The sequence below is a fragment of the Electrona antarctica genome (assembly GCF_951216825.1).
Source record: "Electrona antarctica genome assembly, chromosome: 21".
NCBI lineage: Eukaryota > Metazoa > Chordata > Actinopteri > Myctophiformes > Myctophidae > Electrona > Electrona antarctica.
In genome coordinates this window covers 5,566,229-5,579,798 of record NC_136802.1, presented here as the reverse complement: position 1 = coordinate 5,579,798, position 13,570 = coordinate 5,566,229, and positions in this window count along the sequence as shown.

The window sequence follows — 13,570 nt, the reverse complement described above, 5'->3', positions numbered from 1 at the left end:
CAGTGGAGTTCTTATTTTGGAATTATTATTTACGACAGGGGTTCTCAACCCGTGGGTCGCGTCACCCCGCAGGGCGTGGGTCGCGTCACCCCGCAGGGCGTGGGTCGCGAGACATGGCCAAAGCATTTCCGGGGGGTCCCCAGCCAAAAACCCCTGATTTACGGTATTTATTTTTTTCAAAGCTCTGTCTTCTTCTTCCTATTTTTCTCCTCCTTTTTGAAGACTTTTCCACCAGGCTGCTTCTTCCATGTCAGCTTGACGTCTCCACTCACCCCTCGCTGCTTCAGTTTCTCTTTCATCTGAGAGAAGAACAAAAACAGTCTCGTTATTTACCTCAGTGGTTCTAAAACTATTTCAATTCTATTTTTGTCTGCGGACCCCCATCTGAAAATATGTTGTTCCAGGGACCCTTAGTCCTCTGGTCTGTGATGTTGGACTTGGACTTGAACCTCCAGTCTAGAGACACTGACCTGCTTCAAGATGGCCTCCATCACGGCAGGATCATTCAGGTCCACAGTGGGGTCGTCCAGGGTCAGCTTCAGTTTCAACACCTGCTTCGGCTCTGTGGGGACGACGGGGGACTCTGTGGAGACGAGTGCATGTGTTTAGTTAGACATACCAACAGTCAGACACCCTCAAACCCCCAAACCCTAACCTAACCCTACTGTTGTAGGTGATTTTTAACCCGCAGCACGGGTGATTTTTAACCCGCAGCACAGGTTTGTCTGACTAATGACTGTAGGACTGTTTTTGAGTGGTGTAAACCACTCCTACAACTGGCTTTGTTAGTTTACGTGTCAGTTCGTACCAAAAAAATCACACCCGTGTGAACTGAGTGGTGTACGGTTTTATATAGCATGATCAGCTGTGGTCTGACGTAATGTCTGACGTAATGAAATCACACCCGGGTGAACTGAGTGACCACTTTCCTAGATCTAGGCTATTAAGTTCAGCATTCAGCATCTCTGTTTCTCTGGTGGTTAGTTGAAATAAAAATATGTTAAGTAAAAAACATATTTAACATATTTAACATATTTAAAGATCTTTGGTCTCAAAGAATGAATGGCCTTCAGGTCTGATTCTGGTAGGGTCGTCTTCGGGTCTGGTCAGGAGGGTCTGTCTCGGCAAAGAGCAGCCGTGATCTAATATTCTCTTGGTGTTGAACAAAACTTTGTCTTGCGTCTCGTCTATTGGGCTTCCCACCGTCTTTAAAGATCTTTGGCTAGGTAGGGTCGTCTTCTGATGTGATGATTTGTGACCATGAAGATGATTCAGCTGGAGTTTTTGTCCGATGTGAGGTATTATATAAGGTAAGGTATTATATAGCCTGATCAGCTCTGATCTGACGTAATGAAATCACACCCGGATGTGATTTCACAACTGGCTTTTTTTGTGCAGAAAAAATGAGCATGGTTGCTACGGTCATCCAGTTCACCCGGGTGTGATTTAATTACGTCAGAAATTATTTTGAACATAGCAACCATGCTCATTTTTTCTGCACACAAAAGCCAGTTGTAGGAGTGGTTTACACCACTCAAAAATGAGCATGGTTGCTACGGTCATCCAGTTCACCCGGGTGTGATTTAATTACGTCAGAAATTATTTTGAACATAGCAACCATGCTCATTTTTTCTGCACACAAAAGCCAGTTGTAGGAGTGGTTTACACCACTCAAAAATGAGCATGGTTGCTATGGTCACCCAGTTCACACGGGTGTGATTTCATTACGTCAGACATTACGTCAGACCACAGCTGATCAGTCTATATAAGACCTTACACCACTCAGTTCACACGGGTGTGATTTTTATGTCTAACCAACGCATGCACCCCGTGGACTGGAGACGAGGGGGGGACTCTATGGAGGCTGTGTTGATGACGCTAAACCTTCTACGTCAAGCATCAGCATTTCTGAACCAGTTGTAATTTGAACAGACTTTGTTGAGACACAGACGTGTACAGTATAGGGTTTAATGCCGGGATTCTGGGCCTCCCGGGCAGGGACGGATTAACCCCCACGAGGGCCCCTGGGCCGGTCATCTTTGCAGGGCCCCCATAGCGCGCGTGAGTGCGACATTTTTATGTTTTTCAGTGTTTTTATCACCTTTTCTACCTAAATTTAACAAAATAAATGGCCAATGAAGGGCCCCAGGAGCCCATTTCAGGGTGTCAAACCTAGTACCTGACGGTCCAATTTCCCTGAAGGGCCCCTGAGAGCCAAGGGCCCCGGGGCCACGGCCCCACTGGCCCAATGGCTAATTTGTCCCTGCTCCCGGGTACAGGGCATGCAATTGCTTCGGGACCCGTCGTCCCGGAGGAGGTTGTTTTTTCTTGTTAGAAATTACACTAAAGGAGTTTTCACACATAGGTGCACGTTCTTTCCCCTGATCTATGAGTGGTCAAATGTCCAATCTCAACCCTCATTTCAAACATGTTTGATGATATTTATATGGAATTATGGATCACACTCGAAGGGCTGCAACGGGAACGGGAGCCAGCGGGACCCAACGTAAATGTTGGCGGCACGGGCGGTATTTAAATACCTGCGGGCACAGGCGGTCATAGCCCAAACATTTAGACTCTCGTAGAGGAAAAAAAACTAAAATCAGCGGGACTCCGCGAATCCTGCATCCTCCCGCAATTAACCAGATACAGAGCATATACACTTTAGCAAAATATGAATGTAGGAGGAGAACGTATAATGGACAAGCACCGAGTCACTCCCTCCAGAACTGTGTTGGACATCTTCAGGCACGCTCCCAAAGCTGCTGCACCTGTCAATCATTAGTAGCCTAATCAGTCTCTGTGAGAAGTGTGTTTTACCGACGGAGCAAGCTGAGTTACCTTTCCCCTAGCCCTGGTCCAGTGCTTACAGCGAGTAGAGCGAGTGTCTCTCTGACGCCCTGTGGAAGTCCCTTCCGCAGCCCTCTGGTCATATTCTCACTCCCGTGCGCGGGTTTTCAAATACCAGCAAATAAACAAAACGACGTAACTACTCACCGAAACAAAGCCTGCTAGACCTTGGTAAAAGTCTATTCTCGTAGCTGGGAAGCGTCTCAGGTCCCCAGCTTCTCTCTAAAATGCACTATTTTAATCATTGAATCAAATTAATCCAACCAGATCGGCGCAGGCAAAACCCGGAAATGTCATAGTAGAAGAAATTACTCTGCCCGGTAAATTCAGGGTACATTGCGTTATAAAATGGCACAAAGTGCATTTTAGAGAAGCTGGGGACCTGAGACGCTTCCCAGCTACGAGAATAGACTTTTACCAAGGTCTAGCAGGCTTTGTTTCGGTGAGTAGTTACGTCGTTTTGTTTATTTGCTGGTATTTGAAAACCCGCGCGGCGCGCACGGGAGTGAGAATATGACCAGAGGGCTGCGGAAGGGACTTCCACAGGGCGTCAGAGAGAGACTCGCTCTAAGCACTGGACCAGGGCTACCTTTCCCCGTGATGGACATTGTCACTTCTAAACCCCTTTTTGCTGCCTGCATGTGTGCGTCACTCAGCAATAACGTGAACACAAACAAAGATGAGTATAGGATACAATTTGTTTTATAATAACCACCAGCACGCAGCCCCTCTCTCTCTATGTCTCTCTCTCTCTCTCTCTCTCTCTCTCTCTCTCTCTGTCTCTGTCTCTGTCTCTCTCTGTCTCTGTCTCTGTCTCTGTCTCTCTCTGTCTCTCTCTGTCTCTCTCTCTCTCTCTCTCTCTGTCTCTCTCTCTCTCTCTCTCTCTCTCTCTCTCTCTCTCTCCCAATATAATAATCACTAATCAGTGTACTGTGCTGCGCACTGTCCGTGCTGGCTATTTTAACACCCAATCAGACTTTTCATAAAGTAGGCCTACAAAGCGGGATGATCACATTCTCAACATTATCTGCAGCGGAGAAGGGGACCCAGCAGCACTGCTCAAAGGGTGAAAGACCATATAGAAGGAGAAGGGGACCCAGCACTGCTCAAAGGGTGAAAGACCATATAAAAGGAGAAGGGGACCCAGCACTGCTCAAAGGGTGAAAGACCATATAGAAGGAGAAGGGGACCCAGCAGCACTGCTCAAAGGGTGAAAGACCATATAGAAGGAGAAGGGGACCCAGCACTGCTCAAAGGGTGAAAGACCATATAGAAGGAGAAGGGGACCCAGCACTGCTCAAAGGGTGAAAGACCATATAGAAGGAGAAGGGGACCCAGCAGCACTGCTCAAAGGGTGAAAGACCATATAAAAGGAGAAGGGGACCCAGCACTGCTCAAAGGGTGAAAGACCATATAGAAGGAGAAGGGGACCCAGCACTGCTCAAAGGGTGAAAGACCATATAGAAGGAGAAGGGGACCCAGCACTGCTCAAAGGGTGAAAGACCATATAAAAGGAGAAGGGGACCCAGCACTGCTCAAAGGGTGAAAGACCATATAGCTAATCTATGTGAAAGACGTGAGGTCGTTTATTTTTTTCCCCGTGCTTCGACAGTCACATTAGTGCAAACTCCTTAAGTGTCACTTGTTCTGAATAGCGTAGTAAGCGGTAGGCCTATAACATTATTAATATTTTAATTTAATAATTTTATTGTAGGCTATATGTTCATATTTCGTTCAAATAAAACGTTAACACTGACACCAAGCTAGACAGGAACGCACAAAAACGTCACATCCGGTTTTAGCCTGGGGTAAGAATTTTCTATGGCTGCCAATGCAACTTGGTCCAATCCTTAATCACATACGGACAAACATCTATGCCGATGCTATCTAACTTGCGGAGGTAGCGTGCCTTGTCCACGGGCAACAGATCTTTCAACGTATGGCATTGCAAATACGTTTGATAATCGCTACTCTGCTCAATATTGTTTTGAAAATGCCGCAAAATTGCATTGCAGTGAACGAGCGCAAATCACAACTTCCCCAGGGGTTGGGCGGAGTCACAGTTTGAGGCGCAGATTACGTGCCGTGGTGTCAGTGTATTGAACATATGAAGTATCTATACATATATATGCATTTTGGTGGGCACTTTTTTTCTTCTCTTTTATTTTTTTTCTGACAGGAATTCCCGCGGGAGCCCGGGAAAAGGTCCGCAAATTCCCAGGAATTAAAATGATTCAAATCCGAGAAAATATTAAACCCTATAGTGTACAGTGAGTTCACTAATCCAGACTGATGCTCAATAACAGAACAGTAAACGGTAAGCCTGGGAACGTCCACATCTACTGTAGCTAAACTCAGTTTCTCTGTAAACAGTAACAGTATACCTGGCCTGGGAGCGTCTTCACATCTGGGCACCGGGCAGTAGGCCCAGCGTTTGTCTGTTATGGTGTAGCACCATGGCCTCGGCTGCTTGCTTGGATTACGGCAGTAGTTCCCGTCCAGGCCGCTGACAAAAATGTAGGTACAGTATTACAGACAGACAGACAGACAGACAGACAGACAGACATTTTGTCAGGGTGTTCTTACTCGTGTGGGTACTTTTCAGGCAGGTAGCGGTGACTGGCCGACCAGTTCTGGCACGTTTCACCAGAGATCGTCCAGGCAATGGTCCCCCGATAGTTTTTACCATTGGAAGTGTAGCAGGTCAGCTCGGGTTCGATGGTAGAAGTCTCAGATGCTGAGGACAGGGGAAACGTAGACGGATGGAGAGGGAAGTCAAGGACCACTAGTGTTGTGGGAGAGAGGCTAGTCTGGGAAACAGAAAGGTGTCCAGTTCTCACCCTGGCCGTGGTCTGTGTGTCAATAAGACCCTTAACCACTAACTGCTCCCCACTCACTGTATTAATAGTGCTCACTGCTCCTAATAGTTGTGATGGTAAATGACAGTGCCCTCAATACCCTCATACCTGTCTAACTAGTTCTACTTCTCCAAAGTGAGTGACAGCCAGACCCACAACACTAGGGAGCGACCATGATCTGGTACCACCCGAATTCAGAATGAAAACTCATTTTCATTCTACTACTGCCACCAACGTGGAATGCTGACACAATCTTTTTATTCTTTACTTTTTTTTTTTAATGTAAATCTTCCCTTCATTGTCAATGGCATTTAATGTTTGTGTTGCGGACATTTTGTGGGGACAAAAGCTGTATATAGGAGGGGCAAGCGCCCCTCAAAAATCACACTTGTGTGAAGTGAGGGGCGCTCTTATCATCGTACATCATCATATCATCACAAATCATTCCGGCAAATCACTTTTGGTGTTTTCATCTTTCTGCCCTAACTTTTTATCCCCAAATTCCCAATATGTACTTGGCTCAGCCAATCAAATCATCGCTATGGGTGATCAGCCAATCAAATCATCGTGTTTGTGTTCACACAAATAGACAAAGCTGGGCATAGGAGAGGCTAGCACCCCTCAAAAATAATATAAGCTAAAAGAAAACATAAGTATACATCGATGGCATCATAAATTAAAATGTTCGTGGTCTGTTTTTGAGTTCAGGGAGACAGTAGGCTACTGTAGGATCTTTGGAATAGCACAATGTCGGCTAAATTCTGTTTTGAGGTAGATTATCCCTTTATGTAAATATCCATGAATGTTGTAGAACTACTGACCTGACAAAACACTGAAGAACATGAAGAGCTGGCAGAACATGATGCACGATGCCGCCACTGAGAGGCGCTGTTTGTCTTAATTTGTAGAACTGAAAAAGATTCAAGAAGTATAGTCAATCACATTGCATGCAAATTAACAACAACTTGATTTACATATACACAAGTACATACAGTAGAATGTTTTAAAGAGTGATTTTCTGTGTTTTAGACTTGGAGCATTGGTAGTAAATAATATTATACAGTACATTAGCCATATAGCCACTCAATGTTATTAAAATCACACCTGTGTGAAGCGAGGGGCGCTCTTATCATCATATGTCATCATACATCATTCTGGCAAATGCTGCCAATCATTAATCAGATTGTTTACATGACAACAATCAACACTCAAAACTGGCCATTCATTATCAATGGCATTTTTGGTGTTAGGCATTTCCTGCTTTGAAACATCCTTATAGGCCTCTAGTGAACCATGTCTTTGGTGCAGAGTCTGCAGACATGAGGTCATCATCATGGCTTCATTAGGACCAGAGCCTTAGATATAGACAGAGTTACGCAAACTGTGTTCACTTCATGGTGCTTCAGTCCAATGGCGGCTCTCCTACATAGACTACGCATTGAGCGTGAGGACAACCCACTGGGACAAGTCCTGGACCGGAAGTAGGCAGAAATGCATTGGACTCAGGGCAACAGCCCAGCTTTAATGATCTTAAATCCCTTTATTTTAAATTGTTTTGTAGTAATAGTACAACATAAACATTAAAGAGACTTTAGTTGTCACTGTACACTACTTTAAAACAGTTGTCATGTTGCACACATGCTCATGTATTTCCAACTCCAGCTTGTATCAGTTCAGGCTGCATAAACAGCACTCGAGCGCTCGGTTTCTGCCTCTCAACATCGCAACTCTTCTATTAGATGGCTCTGATTAGGACAAATGAATCCGTTCCCAATTCATTTCACTGCATATTATAGGCAATGTGTTCTGGGATTTCAAAGTGCTACTAATGTTCCATACATACATATAAGTGATTAAAAAGTTCAATATGATTCTGAAGCTTGGAAATAAATACATATATACTGCACTGTACTGTACAGTGTGATGACTTATTCTTTGACAAAATACATTATCACATATATCACGCTATTTATTCACAGCAGGGTTTTTTACCCCAACATTTTTAACAACTCATTCCTTGTTAAGTGTTTGTAGGATGACTAGTTTTAGTCTTGTTTCACAACACAAACTTATTATTATTATAATTATTAGCCTATTACTACTACAAATAGAAGCATTCTATGAGCCTATAAGGAGAATAAAGTAAACTATTACCTGTTTCAAGCGTGAACTTCAATCCGTCGTTTGCAGCTTGTTGTAACCCCGGTTTACACTATAACTATTCTGCATGTCATGAGATCTATATCACCTCCTTCTCCCTCCCTCTCTTAATTGTTTATGTAAAACAATGCCTTGCATGATTTCCTTTGTCCTTGGTTGATCCGTGTGTGGATGTGAAGCTACATTGACATCACTATTGGAGACAGGCGATGTGGTCTTTGTCAGTAGGGTTGTTCCGATTGGACCGGGTGATCGGTAATCGGGGTTCCCTAGTATTCAATATTATATCCATATCATGATATTAGACTGGATATTGTCTGTGATTTGGGATATTGTACTATTGTGATATGGCATAAACATGTTCTGTAAAATATAAATTATCAGATCGGGAAAAAACAGTATCGGCAGATGCTCAAAATCATGTATATATATATATATATATATATATACATTCACGTTGCCACTCATGATTAGAACGGACTTGAACCCCCAGACATATCCTCCCCATGTGGGTGTGATAAACACTTCTTTTCTTTAGGAAAACTACTTTGGCAGTGGATCTGAGGATCAGCTTCTTGACGCTCAAACCACAACAATGAATAAACATGCATCAACTAAAGGTCTTAATCCTGAGTGAAACTGCTGGAACTAACCTTCAGATTCCAAGACAGAAGCTCTATAACTACTGATGTGTCTTTTCCTCAGGGTTCTGTGGAGACTTTACTAAGTTGCTCGTTGAAAAGAATATGGAGATCCAAGCAGGCACATAATCCTTATTTCCGTTTATTGGTCAGCCATCAGTTACAGACAGGTTACAGATATCATCGCTCCATCGTATTGAGGCCTGCATCTCATGCAGGGCCCCCCTTGTCTCTCTCTCTCTGTATCTCACTCACTCTCTCCTTCCTGATTCCCTGCATCATGTCTTATACATTCTTAACATGTGGGTGTCGCCTTGTTCCTGTGTGTGTGTGTGTGTGTGTGTGTGTGTGTGTTGTTGACCCTCAAGGCTTAGTCAACAAGCTACCACAGAGTCAGCAATCAGTCACCACAGCAGGGGTCCTTTTGTAAAAGGACTCCTGAGTGATAAAAGTCACTGTCCTTACTATAGGACAGGAAGAACTCACAGCTGTTTGTAAGCTGACCATCCCAAGTGTCCCTAGGCTTAACTCTTCACTCATTGAGACTCAATGTGACCTCCTAAGCCAAAGTGTTGTGTACAATTATGACATATGTTGAGATGCATAAGCTATCAAAATATACATCAGACCCCCCTTCTGGGGAATTAAATATTCCCCAGACATAATTCATATTTTATAAATGACCAAAATTAATTTTCCAAAAAAATGTTCACTTTTTTCTTTTTTCTCAAAAAATCCCAAAATGTTCAAATTCCCCAAACGGTCTCCCTTCGTAGGTAATTACCCTCTTCCCCCCTGGATAATGTGAAGGTAAAACACAGTCAGGTTGACACAAAACTCAAAACAAAATGAACAAAATCAATCTGTTAGACAATGACCCTATCAGTCCGAAGCTGTTTGTTGTCACACCCAGATAAAATAAATTCAAGTGAACTGTTCCTAGGCTAATTACTATACTATTTTTAATTTGTTCCCCAACATTAGATAGGCTGATTCCTGTACCTGTATAGACATCAATATTTGTTTGGAAGTGGATTCCAATATCGACTTAATAAGAAATAATATAATATTCCCTTCTCCCCCCCTTCTTAGTTAGTGAGCAACTTTCATGGAATAATGGATGAATGGCCCTGCAGAAACCATCCATCCGACACTCGGAAAGTTGCACACAAACTAAGAGCTAACATGTAATACTCATGGTGAGGTTTCAACCTGTATCAATATTATATGTGACTATTAACATAGTAACATTATACTGACTCCATCAGTTCAACATTGTCTGCAATATATTACTCGATAACCTAAAGCCTACGGGTTACTCCATCCTGTTTTAGTACTTGGTAATGTTCAGTACTTTGGTCTGTTCCACCCATATAAACAAGCACACAGAGGCGACCCCTGTGAACCCTGCCACCCCAGGCAGACGAGTCAACTTAGTGCATGTGTATACAGGTTCCAATACCAACTCACTCACATCTTCTGACGTTAACTCATTATCCTAATGTAGGCCTATTTTAACTAACAATCAAACAACATTTGTACTACTAACTAGAATATAATACTCATTTTTGGATTGGATTTGAACTGTGATACTTAAGGAAGTTATCTAAAATGAACTCATATTATTACCATTAACTATTATAGACCCCCCTGGACACAGGAGCATTTCTTTTTTTAACTACCTATATTGTACCAAATTAGAACCGACCAAGCATGGGGCTTGTTCTGTTGTAACAGAAATTAAACTCCTTATATAACTGAAATCCTATTTAGACTAAATCAAATTCCTATATTGATTACATCCTGTTTAGACTAAATCAAATTCCTATATTGATTGAATACACATACCTGTAAATGAAAAGTTAACACTCATAGCATGACAAAATGGTTAATCATAAAAACAAACATCCCTAAAACAGTACTATTTCAGTACCTTGTTATATCTACTTTGACCTGTCAGCACAGAATACAATATTTTCCAACATTAATCACAATTCAGATGAACCGCGATTTTTTTTTCTTTCTTTCCATGACGCAAATTGTTCAGACGTTCAACGCGCAGTAGGAAACGGTTCCCACAATTATTTTTTCGCCTATAGAATAAAAACGCTTGGAACATCCTTCTTGATTCTCAGAGCTAGCACAGCTCTCTGATCTGTAGGTTCGAAGCAGACAGTTTTGTCACCATATGCTCCAGCACCAATGAACCACAGCTGAACTGCAGTTGGCAGTAGAATCTCCTTTGAGCAATCACAAGGCTTCTAGTGAACAGCTTATTGCTTAGCCATATCAATTATGACAGCAAAAGCATTGAAACGCTCCTTTCCTCCATTGTAACATGAACTTTGGAACGGTCTCCCTTGGACCTCTCCTCCTCTTGGAACGCTCCTCCTCTTTCCAGAGCAGAAGGAGCACCAGTTGGCGTGGGCCCGTGGGCCGTAGCCGCAGAATAGCGTTCAATCCGACAACTCCTGTAGCGAACACAGGTCTGTGAAAGTCACCTGCTATTGATTTCCGACGGTAGAAGCTGATTCAGGTGTCTTTTGGTGCAGTCCGATGTCACTTTCGACACCTTCAGGAATCCATGATCCATGATGTCCCTCTCCTTTACACCTATTAAAAGGATACAGGCTCCCACTACAAATATCCCCAATCATTTTTTAGGATATTGATGACACTACAAGCTACTGGTCACTAAGATGACCTCTCTGGCATTAATCTCACTCTTTTTGCTAATCTCCCTAGTTCTGGCATGGCAAAGGAATGTAATAACCATGGTGTTGAGAGATTACAATGAGACTATTAAATGAGGGCCCTAAATAGTGTCACTGAACTAACTAAATTCACTGATGTCAAGACAGTCACCAAACGTATTGATGGACAGGTGTTTTGAGCTGGGGGGCTTGCTTTCTTTAACCCTGAAAGGTTCAACCGTGGGTCTAGATCCCCCGGTTAAAACTTCCACTCCTGGAGATATGGGTCAAATCCCCCTCAGTATGCTACCAGCAAGTCTTGTGCTCAGAACACAGGGTGGCGAATTCCTGTGATCACCGTTATGTAGTAAGGCTGTCAGCCGTCGCCTCCATTAGCCTACACACAAACAGACACTTTTGACTAAAACCAATATTTAAAATTCACACCACAATACACCCTTACAAATGTAGTCCTTAATTGCGATCTACTTGTTGACATCAGACTCCAAAAGCAGACTTTCTTCCCATCTTTTTCTCTAAATAGCACCCCCAATAAACAGCTCACAGCGGGTCAAACAGAGGTAGGAGGTAAAGACAGGACAGGACAGGAGGTCCACAGGAGGTCCCTAAAGCCCTCTCCCTGTTATCTGAAACTAAACAAGGTATTTATTTTAGGGTGAGAAGGAAATTGCTCTCTCCCCCCTCTTTCCCCTAAAGCACATTCCGTCAGATCATGCTAAAATTGTCATTGCAATTCCTCACACGTAGCTCTGTATGTATTTGCTCATTTAACTATCACTTTTAGAATGGCTCCTACTAGCAATATTTCACCGGACATAGCTAGAACCTTTTTGAAGTAAGTCTAGTATGAAGTACATTCAATCATTCATTTCACTCACATACATTATTCTCAATCAATTCTCAACCCTTCAAACATAACTCACCTAACTCACTCACTTCACACAGTCGAACAGAGAGGGGAGAGGGACCCCCCTCGTCTCACTCACTCATGCACTCAATCAGGCGGTGTCCCCTTTCACACACACATTTCAATAGAGGGGGGCGTGTCAAGTCAACTGTCAAAAGAAGAGCATGGCACTTCTCCTTTAGCTGTCTTTCTCATCCATGAGGTCCGGTCAACTTGACTTCCCTCAAAGTTTCCCAATGTGGTTTCTGATCACATTGTCCAGAAAAATGACCATATATCCCACATTTATGGCAAACACCTCTCATCCTCCAGCTTTCCGGGCTGTGACGTGTCTGTGGCTGCACTGCCCCCTGATAGGGTCGCACAGGTGGCTGACATCCCCATTGTTGCCATCTCTGCTGTGCCGGGTTCTCCCACTGCGGCCTCTGTTGTGGCCCCACGAAACCAGGAGTCTCTCGTACTCTCCATGGCAGAAGTGGTTGTGGAGGTTCCCACTGTTGTGGCAGCGGGCTATTCGGCAAAACAGCCGTGCAAAAACGCTGCAAGTGCGTCACATCGCCACACCTATAACAGCCTGTGTAATAACGTGATCCACTCGGCTTGGGATTATGTGGATGAAACTGTTCGGGCTGAGTCTTGTCAACCCTGGGTGCACTGGGTAGGTCAAGAGCCGCCTGGGGCTCAACCCCAGCTGTCACGACAGCCGCTTGTATGATCTGTTGTGCGACCTCCAACTGGGTCTTGGTCAGCAGTCGAACCATTTCTGTGTGACTTTGTTCCTGCTCATCTGCCTCCTTGCGAGCAAGTCCAACGCAGTGTACAATGTGATCCACGTACAGAGCAAGGGGCAATTTCGCCAGGCCAACCACTGTCTGGAGATTGGCCCTGACTTTCTCAGGAAGACCTTGTTCAATTTTTGAGTAGACAGTAGACCGTTCAAGATCACTACGCTCAGGGTCCTTTCCTGTGGCATCCATCCATTCCTGGTACACGCGGGCGACATATTTACGTGGCGGTTCGGAGACCCCCAGCGGAGATATCGTAATCGTATCCGGATGTACGACAGTGGGGTACAAGACTCTCAGCGCACGCCATAGTGCTCCTCTGTGACTCAAGAAAAGGTCTGCGTCTCCAGCCGTTGTGCCTGCGTACAGTCGAAGTCCCGCACGGATAAGAATGTCATCTAGGCCGTCTATGTCAATCAGATTTGCCAGAAGTTGTTTTAAGTCACCCACAGTTAGCTCTGTCCCAGTCAAAAGGTCCTCAAACTTCAATATCCAGCGGTGCGCACCATCCCGCAAAAGGGGAAGTTGACGCACAATGTCAGTCATGTCGACGGACGCCCATGGCTTGTATTCCATATGTCTGCCCTTCCCCAGCATCGGGAGCATCCTGGGGCAGTTATCATCAATGTCAGGTGTGGGCCTCTTTGATCTGCAT